The 18,335-nt window shown below is 41.3% G+C and overlaps 1 long non-coding RNA gene across 2 annotated transcripts in view; it reads right to left on the bottom strand.

Moving 5' to 3' along the window:
• LOC139185159 (uncharacterized) overlaps positions 1-4,538 on the bottom strand; it is a 121,271-nt gene extending 116,733 nt beyond the window's left edge. For both annotated transcript variants that reach the window (XR_011568686.1, XR_011568687.1), the window contains exon 1: positions 4,427-4,538. This is a non-coding gene — a long non-coding RNA (uncharacterized lncRNA). The remainder of the gene's footprint in view (positions 1-4,426) is intronic.
• Positions 4,539-18,335: the final 13,797 nt, after the last annotated feature.

The raw sequence follows: 18,335 nt of genomic DNA, 5'->3' as shown, positions 1-18,335 counted from the left end.
ACCAGCATTTGTGCTGCGTGAGGGAGGGGAGATGGAGGTGGATTCCTGGAGCCAGAGATAGTAGCTGAATCGTAATATTCAGTAAAAACTAACATCTGGATAAAGTTTACACATTTATAAAATTCTGTGACATACGTCATCATTTGGCTTTGAAGGCAAGGTATCATAACAGCCGTGTAATGTGGATTACCATCCCATTTTATTGAATAGAAAATGAGACTCAGAGGATTTAAGTGGTAGATATGAGATGACTATTACTACTCTACTGCTATTCCTAATCATAATAGTATTGCAGATAATACTAATAAACATGTAAACATTCCAGTCACTTTGCATGGAACATTTCATTTAATCTTCATAATGGCCTGGCAAAGTAGATAGTACAGAAGGTGAAACTGGGATTTTAAAAGATTAAAAATTTGCCTATGGTCTCACAGTTAAAAACTGAAGTGAAATTCAAATCTAGGTAATGTGATACCTAAGGGCATCCCTGGTGGCTCAGCGATAAAGAACCCACCTGCAATGCAGGAGATGAAGGAGATACATGTTCAAACCCTGGGTTGGGATGATCCCCTGAAGGAGGGCACAGTAACCCACTCCAGTATTCTAGCCTGGAGAATCCCGTGGACAGAGGAGCCTGGTGGGTTACAGTTGAAAAGGTCACAGAGTTTGACACGACTGAAGTGACTTAGCATGCACACAGTATGACACTTAAGTCCATGGTCCTGCTATCTTCATGAGAATTTTAGAAAATAATCACCATTTCCACCAGAAATGGGATTCAAAACCCTAATAAAGCCCTGCCCAAGAATTCTTGATATGTATTCCAACCGACTCTGACAGTGATAAAACCCACATCTCCCTGTGTCTAATGCCCCATCCTCCCCTCCCCTCTAAGAATCCCTCACCTCCTCATGTATTAACAGTGGCTGGGGTTGACAGTATCCCTCCCCACCAACAGGATACAAAAAAAGTTAAACTGAGAGAGTGGGCTGCAATTCTCTTGCCTTGGGCACCAGGCAAGACCCTCAAAGAATAATACAGGGCCATTGGCAGTTTTCCTTCCAAAATACTTTTCCAATCTAAGATTCCATTAAATTTTGAGTTGTATGGAGATGTCTGATGAGACATGGAGAGGCTAAACACTTTCCCAAAGTCACAGAGAACAGGGACTTAAAGCCAGGTCTCCTGAGTTTAATGGTTCAACAAGTCAATTCAATAAGCATTCATGGTAAGCTTTGCATTCAGTTTATTAAAGTGTATAAGGAAATTCACCCATGTATTTAAGAAACCCTTTCTGAATAGCTAGAAGGTGCCAGGCACTGCTGGGGCCACTGAAGATATAGCAGGAGACAAAAAAGGGTTGCTGTTTTCTTGAAGCTAATATGCTAATAGACAAAGTAAGATAATAAAAAATGAAGTAAATGCATGTCAAATGCCCACATGTGCAGGGAGGGGGGGAAAAAACACATGGTAATGTGGATATGAAGTTGGAGGGGACAGGGGGACTGACTCCTTTATGTAAAGTAATGACCTGAATATAGGCAGCACCAGAGGAGAGAGGCTGTGAGCTCTGCAGGGATCTGCAGGAGGGGCATCCCCGGCAGAAGGAAAACTGAGTGCAAAGGCCTAGTGGTGGGGGCGTGTTGGCCTCTCCAAGAAAGAGCACAAAGGCTGCTCTGATGGGAATGGAATGGGAAAGGAGAATATCCGTAGAAAATGAAGTCAGATACGGAGGCCAAACTAGGAGACTTGGAGGCTCCTGCAAGGACCCTGGCTTTACTCTGAGTAACTGAAGTAGCCAGAGGAGGGTGGACCAGAGAAGGAACAGGGCTTAATTTACATCCTAAATCCTGGTTGCACAGAGTCAACAGGTGGCTGATGGCCTGGCACCCCACCACCTCTCCCTCCTCCCATCCAAACTGCTCATTGCCCAGAGCACAGGCTAACCTGAATTCCCTAATCAAGTCTAGGACCCAGGACATGACAGAGAAAGTAAAGAATCATGTCTATTTCTAGCCGGAACAATTCTTGACTCTTCATCATACAGGCTGCCTAAAACTGAAGATGATATCCAGTCAAGGTCTTACCACACTTTAGAATTTCTAGATATATCCAGTATCATGCTAACCTTTTTTGACAAAAAGATTGGACTTATTTACATTCCCATGCTTGTTTTTCCATTATTTATCTTTAGTTCTTTTTCTTTTTAATGTAGTCACAATGGAGTGACCCATCTTATATTTACAGCCTGTTCTTATTAAATTTTATTGTTCATTTATGGCCACTCATACAACTAGCCAAGGTCTTGGTCTATGTTGACTGACTAAAACTGCATCCGAAACCCCTAGCCTGAAGTCATCATGCTGTCAGTGGGTATATAGGCCTTATAAATCAGCAGGAAAATTCTCATGGACTTTTTTTTTTATCTATGGTAGACGAAAAAGGACCACAAATTCTTCCCTGGTTCTCTCATTGATAGGTGAGTCTATTTCTTTCTCCTTGAACCTGCACTCACCCTGTGTCTTGCTTTGACCACAGAATGCACGGAATGAAACAGAATCCATCCTCTGAAACTTCTGAGCCCATGCCTTAAAAGAAGTATCAGCATCAGCTTTTCTCTTTTGGAAGTCAGCAGCAAAAGTGGTAAAGAGGACGGCACTAGATTACTGAATCATGAGAGACCACGTGGAGAGGGGCTCTCAGAGGGTGAGATGTCCACCATCATGGATATTTCAGCTTCAGTGGAGCTCCCTCCCAAATGCAGCCCCCTGAGTGACCTCAGCTACATCATGTGGAACAGAAGAACCACCCAGCTGATCTCAGTCAACCCACAGAACCATGAGAAATAAGAAATTGTTGTTGTAAGACACTAAGCTGGGGATAGCTTATTATAGCAATAGAAAACCAAATAGCCACCCTTCCTCAAATACTCACAGAAGGAAAAATGGTAGGAAGGAGAGAAGAGAGGAAGAGTTGGCTGGCCTGACAATTGTACTGCCATTCAGTTCTAATTATTATTATTTTTCTTTCTGCATGAACTTTTACTAATGAGTTCCTAACTTTGGTACTCAGGCCAGTGCTAATGGAACAGAATTTTCTGGAAATTTTGGTTAAAACACCAATCTCTGAACCTTTCCCTTGGAATTTAGATTGACAAAGTTTGAGACGGGGTCCAGAAATCTGTATTCGTACAAGTCTTCAAGTGATTTTGAGCACACAGATTTGGGAATCTTGGCTCTAGACTATGAACTACTTGAGAGCTGGAAGTAGATTTATCCACTTACCGCCATTGACCTGGTGGTGAGCAGGGTGGGAGAACAATCGACTCAACGGACATGAATTTGAGCAAACTCCAACAGATAGTGGAGGACAGAGGAATCTGGCATGCAACAGTCCATGGGGTCACAGAGTCAGACACGACTTAGCAATTGAACATGGACCTGGTAGAGTGTCTAATATTATAGTAACTATGTTCATGTTTAGGGGATGAATGAATAAATGAAAGGGTGAATGAATGAATCCTAAGAGAATGGGAATATCTATAGGTATCCTGACAACCCAACAGAACATAGATATTCAGACCATCTCCCACTCACTTTCACGATAACACTACCACATATATCTCATTCTTCCCTCGTCTTTGCTAATGACTGCTATCCAACTGGGGCTTCCCTGGTGGCTTAGCAGTAAAGAATCCACCTGCAATGCAGAAGACACAGGAAAAGTGGGTTCTATCCCTGGGTCAGGAAGATCCCCTGGAGGAGGAAATGACACCCCACTCCAGTGATCTTACCTGGGAAAATCCCATGGACAGAGGAGACTGGCAGGCTATGGTCCACAGGGTCACAAGAGTCGGACATGACAGAAGCAAATGAGCACACGCACACACTACCCCAACTAGAAAGCTTCTGAGGATGAGACCAGTGTGTAGATGGTTTGACGTGGAGCAGTAGGTGAACGATGTAAGAAAGATAGGGCATTGCTTGTTTGTTTAGTTGCTAAGTCGTGTCAGACTCTTTTGGGACCCCAAGAACTATAGCCTTCCAGGCTCCTCTGTCCATGGGATTTTCCTGGCAAGAGTACTGGAGTGGGTTGCCATTTCCTTCTCCAGATATGGCATTAGGGCAATGCAAGTATGTACAAAAACAAAACAAAGCAACACACACCCAAACTTGGCACAAGCCTTGAGTACTTGTCTCACTAAAAACAACCCCTGAAAACTGGAAAATGAATTCTCATTTTCTCTCCTTACTTCCCTAGGCAATTCTACTTTCTTTGGGAAGATGTCCTAATTCAAGGACACTGGCAGTTTGCGGAGTTTGGAGGAGAGAGATGTAGAGAAAAGGCAGAGGGGTGTTTGACAGAGAAGAGCAGAGAAAACCCAGGACACTTCAGGAGATGGGAGGGACCACAGGGATAATACCTCAGCCAAGGCGATTTGCTTGCTTTTTCCACCAAATTCTTTTCCTGTCATGCTGAGGAAAGTCAGGCTCAGGCCTCCGAGACCTGCATTTTAAAAAACCTGAGAACCTGAAAGCCTTCCTCTCCCACTTGAGCTTTCAATCTTCGCTGAATACAAAAGACTAAAAAAAAAGTACAGATCTTGAAAACCAGTCCCAAACCACTTCCTGCAGCCTAATTCATTCTGATCCACACCTACTCAAATTACATTGGTAACTTTGTTCTCTGGCTGCTTTACTTGCCAAATGAAAGGGCAAGTTGTCTGGGTACAGGGAGCAAACAGGCACATACAGGACCATGCAAAAAAGTGATCCAAGTTGAAATTTCAAAAATGAACTAAACTTAAACCAAGAAAAAAATGAAGCCAGTCTAAACACATTTTATAGAAATTTTAGATGTCCTGCAAGGAATGTGACTGCTGTTTTCTATTTTCAAGACTTCATATTTAAGAAAATCTACTCAAAACTTGGACATCAAGTACCAAAATTTGTAATACACAAGTATGCTGTGATGTGCTTAGTCGCTCAGTTGTGTCCAGCTCTTTGCAACCCCATTGACTATAGGCCTCCAGGCTCCTCTATCCATGGGGATTCTCCATGGAGTGGGTTGCAATCCCTCCTCCAGGGGATCTTCCCAACCCACAAATTCAACCCAGGTCTCCCACATTGCAGGCAGATTCTTTACCATCTGAGCCACCAGAGAAGACATGCACAAGACATACACATTAATAGTAGAAAAATAAGAATATAAAGTTTAGCAAAAAGAGGAAGTCTTCCAAGATCCTACCATGTAAAGATGAGTATTGCTAACATTCTAGATATATCTATCCAAATTATTATACCTAAAACTATATTTACAAAAATGTGTCACTATGCATACCTTTTTTCACTAAATAAAAAACCTAAGCAACTTTCTAGGATAATTTAGATATGTATTACCATATTAATGAGAGTATAGTATAGTTGTTGACATATATATATATTTATAAACTCATTATCCTTACAGCACAGAGTAAAAGTATATACCATATTTTTTTTCTTGTTTTCTTAAGATAAATTCCTATCAGTAGCATTATTGGGTCAAAACTTTAGATAAATATTGCCAAATTGCAGCTCGAAAACTTTGCACTTCTTGACCCTTTCACTACCTATATGACAGTCCCCACTCTCATCATTCTAGGACAGCAACCTCCTTACTCTTGGCTTAAGGGTCAAAAAGAAAAATGTTTGAATTCTTTGTTTTTTCCTCACTGGTGAGATTGCAAAGTTCTCTCCTCATATATGTGCTCTTCTCATATATCTATTAGTCATTCTTCTTTATCTTAGACTCTTGAATGTTCTATTGGAGTATTTGCATATTCAATATTGATTTGTAACAAATCTTTTTAAAGTAGATATAGTCATCTTTTGCCTTTGATGACACAGATCTTTTTCCTAGGTTGTCACTGTTTTGTAAATTTGGACTCAAGGTAGTTCCAGGGCTCCCCAATGGGGACAGGGGAAGCCTTCTTTGGGACTGATCTGCAGACCAACTTCTGTGCAGCCCTGCTTCTTCCACTCCTCTTTCCCCTGTCCATGTGTATCTAAGTATGCTCAGTTGCTCAGTCGTGTCTGACTCTTTGCAGCCCCATGGACTGAAGCCCACGAGGCTCCTCTGTCCATAGGATTTTCCAGGCAAGAATACTGGAGAGGATTGCCGTTTCCTCCTCCAGGGGATCTTTCCCATCCATGAATTGAACTTGAGTCTCCTGTGTCTCCTGCATTGACAGGCAGATTCTTTACCACTGAGCCACCTGGGCATTCCCAAACAAATACCTTGAACACTAACCTCAGGCTCAGTCAGCTTCCTGGAAGGTCCTATCTATAAAATATCCCCTCTGAAACATAAAATTACTGGAGTTTGAATGACATTACATATCATGATTAATTTGATGGAATCAACATTTTTACTATATTGCTTTCTCATTGTATACTTCTCCATTTGTTTCTGTTTTTCTTAAATCCTCAAAAATAATTTGAAGTTTTCTTTACAGAGGTCTTGGAATCTCTTTTGAAGTTTATTCCTAATTTTTTTGTATAAACCATTGATATTAGTGAAATCTGGTATTTGTTCCTCTCTGTGGTGAAAATAAACTTGTAATCCCAGACACTCTTGTAGAAGAAATTACATTTATTCTGTATGACTTCAAAGGCCAGAACAACTGGAATTTGACCTATCCCTTACAACTTATACACAAATAACTCAAATGGATCAGGATACAAATGTAAAATATAAAACTATATAGAAGGAAACATAGGAAAAAAACCTTTAAACAAAAAATTTGTGGATATTATTCCAAAAGCACTATCCATTAGAAAAAAAAAAAAAGATAAATTGGGCTTCCTCAAAGTTTTTAAATTCTGTTCTATGAAAGACACCGTTAGGATAATGGAAAGACAGGTTACAAACTGGAGAAAATGCTTGTAATATACAACCAATAAAGGACTCATACACAGAATAAAGAACTCTCAAAACTCAACAGTAATAATATAAACAACACAACTTAAAAATTGGAGAAGGAATGAAATAGACACTTCAACAAAGAGAACATATGGATAACAAATAAGCAACATGAAAACATGTTCAACATCATTAACCATTAGGGAAAAGCAAATTAAAACCATCTGAGATTACATTACACATCTAGTAAAATGGTTCCCCAAAATACTGACAATACCAAGTGTTGGAAAAGATTCACAGGAGCTAAACTTCTGATATATTACTGTGGGAATATAAAATTATATGGTACTTTGGAAAACAGTCTGCTCTTCTTTACAAATTTTTGGCTGTGCTGGGTCTTTGTGATATGCAGGCTCTTTGTTGCAGCACACAAGGACTTCTCTTGCTATGGAGCACAGGCTCTAGGGCATGTGGGATCTTATTTCCCTGACCAGGGGTTGCACCTGTGTCCCCTGAATTGCAAGGCAGAGGCTTAACCACTGGACCACCAGCGAAGTCCCTCTTTTAATTTAAACATACATATATATATAATGTTTAATTTAATTTAAGCATATATATATATATATATATATATATATATATATATATATATAACTAGAGAAGGAAATGGCAACCCACTCCAGTATTCTTGCCTGAAGAATTCCATGGACAGAGGGGCCTGAAGGGCTATAATCCATAGGGTCACAAAAAGTTAGACATGACTGACTATTACATATATATATACATATGCTGTGGGGCAACTAAGCCTGTTTGCTGTAACTACTGAAGGACTTATATACATGTGTATATATAACTAGATAATGCAGAAATACCATTCTTAAGTATTTAGCCTAAAGAAATGAAAACATATTCACCTAAAACCTGTTTAAATGAACTTTTATCACAGTTCTATTCATAATCACTGAAAAATAGAATTATATTGGTTTGCAAACTGGCTTTATACACAGAGGGCAAGGAGACACTGAAGAAAGAGGCAGGCCACTCCAGATTGGTAGGTGACAGGTTTAATAAGCAAGGAAACTCAAATATAAGCTTTGTCTTATGCAGCTACAAGAAAGTAAATCTCCGCATCCACCTGCCAGGAAGTTAAATGTTCATATAGCGGCCTTAACTGGATTCTGTCACATATATTGTCCAGATGGTCTCAACACCGTGCTCTTTCAAGGCTGTGTGCTTGGAACAGCTCCCACTGTGGGACTAGTTGGCAAAATCTACATTTTTAGGATGAGGGCAGACAGTGGGGATCAGGGGGCAGTGAGGAACCGCTGATTACCCCAGTCTAGCTCTTGGGTTAACTGCTAGTCACATCCTCTAGATTACCTCCTCCAACTAATTACCCCAGTGCCCTCCAGTGGGTGAATGGCTAAACAAATGGGTACATTCATATAATGGAATACTACTCAGCAATAAAATGGCATGAGCTATTAAAATACACAACAATTCTGATGAATCTAAGCAAAGGCATCATGCTAAGCAAAAGAAATCAGTCTCAAAAGGTCACATACACCCTCACATTTACACAGCATCAGGGAAAGGCCAAACTGTAAGGAGAGAGAATGCACTGGCGGTTGCTAGAGTTAGGAGGTGGAGGAAGGGATAGTAACGAGAAGTTTGATGGGATGGTGAAACTGTTTTGTATCCTGATTGTGATAACAGTTACAAGAATCTATACATTTACCATATGTTTATTTAAAAATTAATTTTTAATGTATTCAATTTATTCAAGAAATACTTGTGTCTCCTCTTTTCCAGACACTGATTTGGATTCTAGCCTTCAAGGTGCTGAAAAACAACAGACAAGGGACTGGAACATAAATAATTCCAATACACCATGACAAGGGACTGGAACATAAATAATTCCAGTACACCATGTTCATTTGGATGACAGGATGCTGAGAGGATGTGTGACAGAAGACTGTAGCTCCACATCAAGCATGACTTGGGCAAGAAGTATACCCTGGCAAGAATGACTGGAAAATCAATTCAGAGTTTTCTGATTTGGCAAAGAAAGTGGGTGAAAAATATTAGAAGACATTCCAAATGAAGAAAGGCAAGATGATGAAACTGAGGCTTTGAGGGGATGAGTGCCTTGCCAAAGTTTCTGCAAACCTGGAGCTATTCTAAAATTAAAAGGTTTTTTTTCTTTTAAAAAAGGAAAAGTGGTTCAGGAAAAGAAACCAAAAGCCAGAAGACAGACCTGAGAGCTAGGGCGAATTATTCCCAGACCTTGATACTTGATCAAGCAATAGCTAACATTTGATCAGCTGGATTCCAGAACTGCTATTTTGTTTTGCGTCATCTAATTCCCCTGTTTTGAGAAGGAACGTCAGCAGTCACTCTGTGCCTGTCTCCCCGTTGTGTGTTGGCTGTATGTTTCTTCAGTTTCATAAGTGAAGAGGAACTGAACTTGAAGACTTGCATTTAAGGAACTATGCCCGAGGAGAGTTTTCCTCTCTGGACCTGATTTCAATAATAAGATTTTTGATTTCAAGCTGATGCTTTAATGAGATACTGTGGAGGAATGAATGTATATTGCATGGGGAAATGATGTACGTCATTTAGGGACCAGAGTTTCAGAATATGGTGGTCAACCTCCAAGATGGCCCCAAGGAACTCACATTCTGCTATAAGACTCTTGTGAAGACCTCCTCCTCCATTATGCCAGTGTTGATCTCTATTTCCAATATGACACAGAAAACAATTTGCCACCTCCAATATTAGGTTATAAAAGCTGTGGCAGCCATCTGAGGCACTCTTTTGTCCATTCGTGTGGCCTCTGGAGGAATCCAGTTTCTCTTCTGCATGAAGAACTTTGTTCCAACACGGCAAAAGACAGAAGCCCTCAGTCAACAGCCATGTTCATGATCTTGGAAGTGGATCCTCCAACCCAGTCAAGCCCTGGCTGACACCCTGACTGCAGCATCATGAGTGATCCTGAGCCATAAAACCTAAGTCAGTCAGTCATAGCTTCCTGGCGCACTGAAACTGTGAGATAATAAACATTCACTGTTGCTTCAAGCTACTGATTTCCTACACAGAAATAGATAGCTAACACACTCATTCAGCCTCTGTTACAATCCTAAATCAGCCCACTGAAAGCATCTCTGAAACAGCGATGAGCAGCTAAGTGCAAGAAAAGGGAGAATGCTGAGTCAGTAGCAAACTAGTTAGGAAGAGATAAGGAACCTCATAAGGAAACATTTAAAGCAAGACACCCAGGAAACTGGGGATAAGGCTTACCTAGCTAAACAATCATAACACATACCCTGAATAAATCAGAAACCAGAGATTCCAAACTCTGCCTTCCAGAGCAAAACAGTCAGGCAGAAGATAACAGGAAGTTGAATGTAAATAAATGGATACCTGTCCAGTTCTCAAGCTCTAGGCTAATGTAAAGCAGCAATACATTTTTGAGAATGGGATCTTCATCACTGTCCAAACAAGAACAGAATTCAGTTCAGTCCAACAAATGCGTAGTGGTCACTGATTCTGCTGCGAAGGAAATGACTGATGCTCTAAAACAGAAAATGGATCATCAATAGTATTGTTATAGAGTGTTTAATCGCTCCCCTGGGCATGGATTATAAAAGTTAGTGCCTGGGCATATATATGCAAGATTGCTGTAGTCAGAATTAATAAGACTGAAGTAAGACAATAGACAATGGAAGAGGTCAGAATTCAGCGGGGAAGGGCCTCGGGGGAAAAAGAGAGTAACAGGAAGAGACCAAGACTCCCTTATGAAGATGTAGTGCCAGGAAAAAAAAAATTTTTAACACAAAAATAGTGTTAAGGGTTAACAGGGAATTGGTATTTTTGAGAGAGTACAGTACATAATAATAACCACCATCATCATCACAGCAAGTGTTAAGGACTCACATGCCAGGCATTGTTCTAAATGGTTCTCGTGGGTGAGTTTATTTAATCCTCAATAATCCTGAGATAGCTGCTTTATTTTCCTCAGTTAAAATGCACTGAAGCATGGAAGCTAAGTGAATATCTCAAAGCCACAAAGCTGCTACATGGCACAACTAGGATTCAGATCCAGGGGTCCTAAGCCCACAGCCTTCCCAGGTGGCACTAGTGGTAAAGAACCTGCCTGCCAGTGCAGGAGATGAGACGTCAGAGACATGAGAGAATATAAGTTTCAATCCCTGGGTTGGGAAGACCCCCTGGAGGAGGGTATGACAACCCCATCCAGTTTTCTTGCCTAGAGAATCCCATAGACAGAAGAGCCTGGTGGGGTACACTCCGTGGGGTTGCACAGAGTTGGACATGACTGAAGTGACTTAGCACACACAACCCCATAACCGGTGCTATGTTGCCCCTCAGCAAGGCAATGTGGACTACTGGCCTGTGCCCTTGACCGCTTGCCATTAGAGCACGAGCTTGTACTGTCACTGCTGCTGCTGCTAAGTCACTTCAGTCGTGTCCGACTCTGTGCGACCCCACGGACGGCAGCCCGCTAGGCTCCCCCGTCCCTGGGATTCTCCAGGCAAGAACACTGGAGTGGGTTGCCATTTCCTTCTCCAATGCATGAAAGTGAAAAGTGAAACTAGGGGAAGCCAAAAGTGAGATGTGAAAATGGGAATCAAAGGACCCAGAACTACTTTCTTCCTGCTCAGCTCTCCTCCTGGGTCAGCTACGGATGAGGTCCTATTAAATATGCCTCTGAGGTCAACTAAGTGCCACGGTTGGTACACCCCCGCCCTGCTTGCACGAAGGTTCACCCCTCCCCACCCTAGGAAGACCAACCCAATAAAAAGGCACTCAGAGGGCACTCTTTCTCAAGCTGAGCTGGGAGACTCGACATTTGAAACGCATGCAGAAACCCAGCCCCGCCAAGCTGCTCCAGACCATTGCTTTCAGACTACTTAAAAAATTAAAGAATCTTTCTTTTTAAAACTCATTCTATGCAGCATCTCTTGAACAAATAATGTTTTAATAATACATATAAGACAACTGGTAATAAAGCAAAATTTATACCTGTGTGTATAAACTGGTATTAAGACAAAGCTGAAATATTGTTACTACTAACAATAAAGTAAGTTTAAAAAAAAGTAATAGTTAAGCTGCAAATATAATAATTTTTGTTGTTGTTATTCCTTCAGCTCCTTGTTTAAGTACCAGCAAAAAAAAAATCTAAAATTTTCTTTGGTTGGTTACACATCTGTCTTCTTTGTGACCTTAAGGGAACTGAAAATTGTGCCTCTTTTTAATCCCCTCCACAGGGCTCTAAGAATATCCTTGGAAACATCTCTACCTTCATGTGTACATGTCTGCTAAGTCGCTTCAGTCATGTCTGACTCTTTGAGAGCCTATGGACTATAGCCCACCAAGATCTTCTGTCCATGAGATTCTCCAGGCAAGAATACTGCAGTGGGTTGCCATGCCCTCCTCCAGGGAATCTTCCCAGCCCAGGGACAGAATCCACATCTCTTACTTCTGCATTGGCAGGCAGTTTCTTCACCATTAACGTCACTTGGGAAGTCCCCTCTACCTCCATACTTTTGCCTGTGTCACTCTCTCTGTCAAATCAGTGGTGGGTAAATATGCAGTCTTCATGGATCCTAAGGTCTCTGTGGCAACTTCTCAAATCTGCTGTTGTAGCAGGAAGCAGCCACAGACAATGCATGAATAAGCAAACATGACTGTGTTCCAATAATACTTTATTTATACACACTGAAATTTAAATCATATAGTTTTCATGTGTCAGCAATATTACTCTTTTGATTTTTTTTTCCTGACCATCAGTTCAGTTCAGTTCAGTTGCTCAGTCATGTCTGACTCTTTGCGACCCCATGAACCGTAGCACGCCAGGCCTCCTTGTCCATCACCAACTCCCGGAGTTCACTCAGACTCACATCCGTTGAGTCCGTGATGCCATCCAGCCATCTCATCCTCTGTTGTCCCCTTCTCCTCTTGCCCCCAATCCCTCCCAGCATCAGAGTCTTTTCCGATGAGTCAACTCTTCACATGAGGTGGCCAAAGTACTGAGTTTCAGCTTTAGCATCATTCCTTCCAAAGAACACCCAGGACTGATCTCCTTTAGAATGGACTGGGTGGATCTCCTTGCAGTCCAAGGGACTCTCAAGAGTCTTCTCCAACACCACAGTTCAAAAGCATCAATTCTTCAGCGCTCAGCTTTCTTCACAGTCCAACTCTCACATCCATACATGACCACAGGAAAAACCATAGCCTTGACTAGACGGACCTTTGTTGGCAAAGTAATGTCTCTACTTTAAAAACAGCAAATCCATTGTTAATTTGCAGGCTATACAAAAACAGGAAGTTCATTGGATTTATCCCAAAGGCCGTACTTTTCTGACCCTTGTCTTAGACTATAAGCTGTTTAAAGGCAAGAAAAGAACTCATTCTTATATCCCCATCACCTACTGCAGAGTCTGCATCAGAGGGGAGCTCAGTATTCATAACTTGAATGGCAGAATAAATGTAAGTAACGATTCTCCCTTGTAAAGATCTGAGTGTAGATCATTAAGATTTTGCTAATTTAACAGGTACAAATTCCAAAGTTTGTAATTATTACATCCTAATTTCAACCTCATTTCTGGATATGGGGCTCATAATTAAATGTGTTTTTTGCCTTAGTAACTGACTCCTGGTTTGTGTTCCTGTTCATTTCCATAGAATACTAGCTTTTCTACCGTGAACTATGTGACATTCAATTTTGGACATTCCTTAAGGCCATCTGCCCAAGATATTTTCCAGCCATCTTGTTTCCAAAGATGCACATGTGTGGTGTGTAACAAGATGTCTTGGCTTGGTGGGGCCCAGGTTTCAGGGGCTCACAATGAGTGGAAGGAGGTGCCTCCATGCTCCTTAGACACACTGACATCCTAAATTTGCCTGGGGCTAAGGAAGTGGGTACAGATGTGTCAAGTGGGATGCAAGATTGCAATGGAGACTCTGCTTGGGAAAGAGCATTGAAAAAAGTGCCTGGTTAAATACCATAACACTCCAAGCTCGAGAAACCTGAGCTCAGTGTACTGGAGAAGGACAGTCAGGGCACCTGGCTCCTTTCCAGGGGCACCAACATCACACCCAGCTTTCCAGCTCCACACCATGAAGGCAGCCACAGAAATGCAGTAAAAATTCAGCTCACAACAGCTACTCTATACATCGAGGCCTAAGACTACAGAGCTCTAGCTTGGCTCGAAGAGTAATAGGCAATGGTCAAGACTCACTGGAGACACCTAGGTACTCCCAGGAATCCTCAGGGTCAGAGAATCAGTAGCACTTCATTTTCCAAGTATATGTGACCACAAATGATTCTGAATTGACAGAATATTGACCACAGCACACATCGGGCATGTGGCAGCCACTCAGTAAGATTTGTGGATAGAATGACAGAATATTGTCTATGGCCAGTATTTTGCCTGTTCAATCTACATCTTATCCAGTACCTAAAACTGTGTGCCCAGCATACAAACAGCACTCAGTAAGTATTTGTTAACTGAAAAAATATTGAGTTTGTGTCTCTTCAGTTCATTTTATTGTTTTCTATAGATGTGATTTATTGCTGAGAATACTTTTTAAAGATGTAAACAAATTAACAAACCAGGGAAAAGTCTTCAGTCTTGCGTCCTGATTTATGTGTTAAAACATGAGATTACCCTGCCTTATATCATTCCTGTGATCCACTTGCCTTTGAACCTGCAGCCACCATTATCCTCTTCTACAGAAGCTTATAAATTAGGCCACCCTGCTGTGGATAACAGTGCTGACGATGTTTGAATATCTGTTTAATAGCAACTATTGCTGGCATTTCCTTAATGTGGTTTATCTTGTAATTCTGACAGCTTTATGAATGCTCCAGTAACTTTCAGCTAAATCATCACAGTTTCAATTTCCAACTTTAAGCCCTGTGGATAGATCATAATATCCATATTATGCTAATAAATAACTGCATCTCAGGTGGATGGGAGGAAATGATCTTAAGGAACATACAAGGTAATATTGCTGGTCCTTAGGCTTGAGCTAGCCCTCATTCAGTTATTTCCCCTTCAGTGATCAAAGGCATATTAACCAATTAAAAATAAAACTGGGAAATGGTGCTGACATGATTTTGTTCTTGCTGCTTACTCTAGAAAGGAGAACCTTTCCAGTGAGTCAGTGCTCTCCCTGCAATTTTCCAGCACCATTGCAAAGCACTGGGGTAGAATAGCAGGCTATGTGCGTGGCTATGTTTCACAACTAGAAGAGAAAAAAGAACTTTGCAGTTATTGTTTAGGGAGCTGACATTGCGTTTAAGACCTATATCTTAATATGTCCATACAAAAAACAAGGAACTCTGACCTTTATGAGGTTCCATTAATTATACTTGAAAATTTCTTATATGTGTACTAATAACTGGGCTGCCTTCCATTTATTTAAAGGAGACTTTCTTTAAAATGTACTTTTTGCTTCTTTAACATTTCAGTGTTTCAGAACTCTCAGAGTTTCAGAAGTCCAACTGGATAAACTCAAAGTTTTTTACTTTTAAGAAAGAGTTTAAAATATCAAGAAACAGCAAGTATTTTCCACATGACAAAATGTACCATGTAAATTCCTTTCTTTATGGATCTCTAACTCAGCCTTGGAGTCTACCAGGAAAGTTGATGTTGTTCCAGAATACATTGTGATTTGTAAAATGAATTTATAGTCTCTGTCCAGCAAATTACATAACTCCCTTTCTTTCAAATGCAGGTTACCTTAGAGTTGCTACAACTTCTTATACTGAATCCAGTCCAACCCTGCTCTGCTGTCCTAACCATAGTCATCAACAAGGATTTGCTGATAATCCAGGGGCACATTCCTTTAAAAAAAAAAAGTAACTGAACTTTAAAAAAATACGTCTTTAGTTGACTGCAGTGGGTCTTAGTTGTAGTACGTTGTGGCATGTGGGATCTTTGCAATGGGAGGGCTCATCATTGCAGGGCACGGGCTTCTCTCTACATGTGGAGTGTGGTGCTAGCTGCCCCACAGCATGTGCGATCTCAGCTCCCTAACCAGAGATCTAACCCACATCCCTTGCATTGGAAGGCAGATTCTTAACCACTGAACAGGGGCACATTCTTGTACCAGCAGAGAATGCATCTTTGGCATCACAGGTTGAATAATGATGGCTCCCAAAGAGATGTGTCTATATCTTAATCCCTGGAATCTATGATTGTGGACTTATTTGGAAAATGGCTTTTGCAGGTGGAATTAAGCTAAGGATCTCAGATCATCCTAGATTTACGCTGGGCCCTAAATGCGATGAAAAATGGCCTTATAAGACAAACACAGAGTAAGATTTTCAATACAGGGACACACAGAAAAAAAAAACCATGTGAATCTGAAGGTAGAGATCAGAGTGTGCAGCATCAAGGTGTTTGTGGAACACTTGGAACCACCAGAAACTGGAAGAGGCAAGAAGGATTCTCCCCGAGAGAATTCAGAGGGAATGAGGTTCTGGAAACACATTGATTTCAAACCTTTGGTCTCCCAAACTATGAGAATATTAATCTGTTTTGTTTGGGGTACATCAGCCCCAGGAAAGCAACACAATCAGGTACCAAGTTCAACATTTCATGCTTGGAAACATGTCTAGGATTTGGCTTTCATGGATGTATTAGAACCTTTTATTTTTTGGACAAGTAGCTCCCCAACTCCAATCACCAAGCCCCCTACTATGCCCTGCCAAAAAGACAAAAAATCTACTCTTGCATTTACTATATAGCCACACCCTAGTCCAGAATGTTAACAGGAGAACATAGTTAAGAATAACTGACAATTGTTGCTGATTATTAAGTGGGCTAATTATGCCTCTTACCCTTGGGTGGTCCTCCTTGTCCTCCTATTTAGAATGAGAAAGATACTGTTGTCATAATATTTTGAGTTGCTCTTTGATGAATCAACAACTCTGAGAGAGAAGGAAGATCCAGAATGATGAAGTAAGAGAGTATTAACGACCAATTTCAGCCTGGCCCTGGCCTTGAGCATTTGAGTTTCCCTGAATATGTTTATGTAACTTAGTGATTCCCATATATGTCCTATAACCCAAACTAAACAGACTTGAACGCAGCATGATTTTCCACCCTTGGATGGTGAGTAACCAGTCTCCTTCTCAAAGAAACATTCATTGTAAAGCTAAAAGCTCCACAGACACACTTCCAGGCCGGAGTGGAGGAGTCACCTAATCACAGGACTCTTGACAGCTGGCAGACAAACCAAGATGTCTTCTAGGACCAACTAGAAACCCAGAAAACTGTATAACTGGAAACAACGAAACCACAACTATAAACCACTTCATTGGATTTCCAACGCTTATTCTTGGCTTCACTGGCAAAACAAAAGCAAATCCTGGTTTAAACAAGGCTATATTCAGCCTATAAGCTTTTTGAACAAGACAATATAACATTCCCCAGACAGGTCCCATGTTCTCTGCTTCCTTGCCCTTGTTCTCCGCGTCTCTCACTTCCCCTGTCTGCCTAATGAATGTCTACTCCATCCAAAGTCTGGCTTAGATGTCACTTCTCCCACAAAGATTCCCCCAGCTCCTTTCCCTAACTAAGGCGTGAGACCCGCCTTTCAAGCCCACGCTAACCCCTTGCGTCTTCTTCCTCACTCCAAGCCCTGTAGTTTTTGTCATGCTCCTCTTATCACCCTCCATAGCTCGGAGACACTGGGGGAGTTCTCAGCTTTGTGACCTAGTGCACGTTCCATGTTAGAGTCAAAGGGAATAGCTACTGAATGAAACGAAGTCAAACGAAATCAGGGAACCATCCGGGGAATTGGTGGACCTGGATCCCTTTTTCCTCATCCACACTTCATGGAGGATTCTAAAGAAAATATTCAATCATCTCTGACTTTCTTTCCAGAGAGAACAGTAAGAGCTGATCTGGACTTTCTTCTTAGTCTTCTTCTCAGCTGGAGTAAGGACTGTTTTCTTCACCTGCATTGCTCCTTTACTGCTTATTCTCACACAAGACACATGGTAAGCACCTGAAAATATTGAACGGAGAAGCTTTCTAGCCAACAGGAATCTATATAAAAGCACAAGATGGTTTCCTGATCCCTCAACTCTCTTTGATCCCCATTAGATGGCCAAATCCTGCTCAGTCTCCCTCAGGACCACTCTCAGTATCTTCTCTTTTCCTTTGTATTCACATTGCTACCACTCTTTTCCTCCCAAGCTGTTTCCTTAAGGGCCTCCGGGTCAAGAAGGCAAGATTTGGCTTCTTAAAGTCCAATATGTTTTTGCAGTTACTTATTTATCTACAAGAGAACAGCCTCCAGTGGATATGTATCTGACCGAGTCAAGTCAGAACCCCTAGTCTTGACTCTAAAGTCTTCCAAAGGCTTGATTTGGCTAACTTTTCCAGCCTTTTCAC

The sequence above is a fragment of the Bos indicus genome, chromosome 10, assembly GCF_029378745.1.
Source record: "Bos indicus isolate NIAB-ARS_2022 breed Sahiwal x Tharparkar chromosome 10, NIAB-ARS_B.indTharparkar_mat_pri_1.0, whole genome shotgun sequence".
Taxonomy (NCBI): domain Eukaryota; kingdom Metazoa; phylum Chordata; class Mammalia; order Artiodactyla; family Bovidae; genus Bos; species Bos indicus.
The sequence above is the reverse complement of the archived record's forward strand: the minus strand, read 5'-3'. Positions and strand labels throughout refer to the sequence as shown.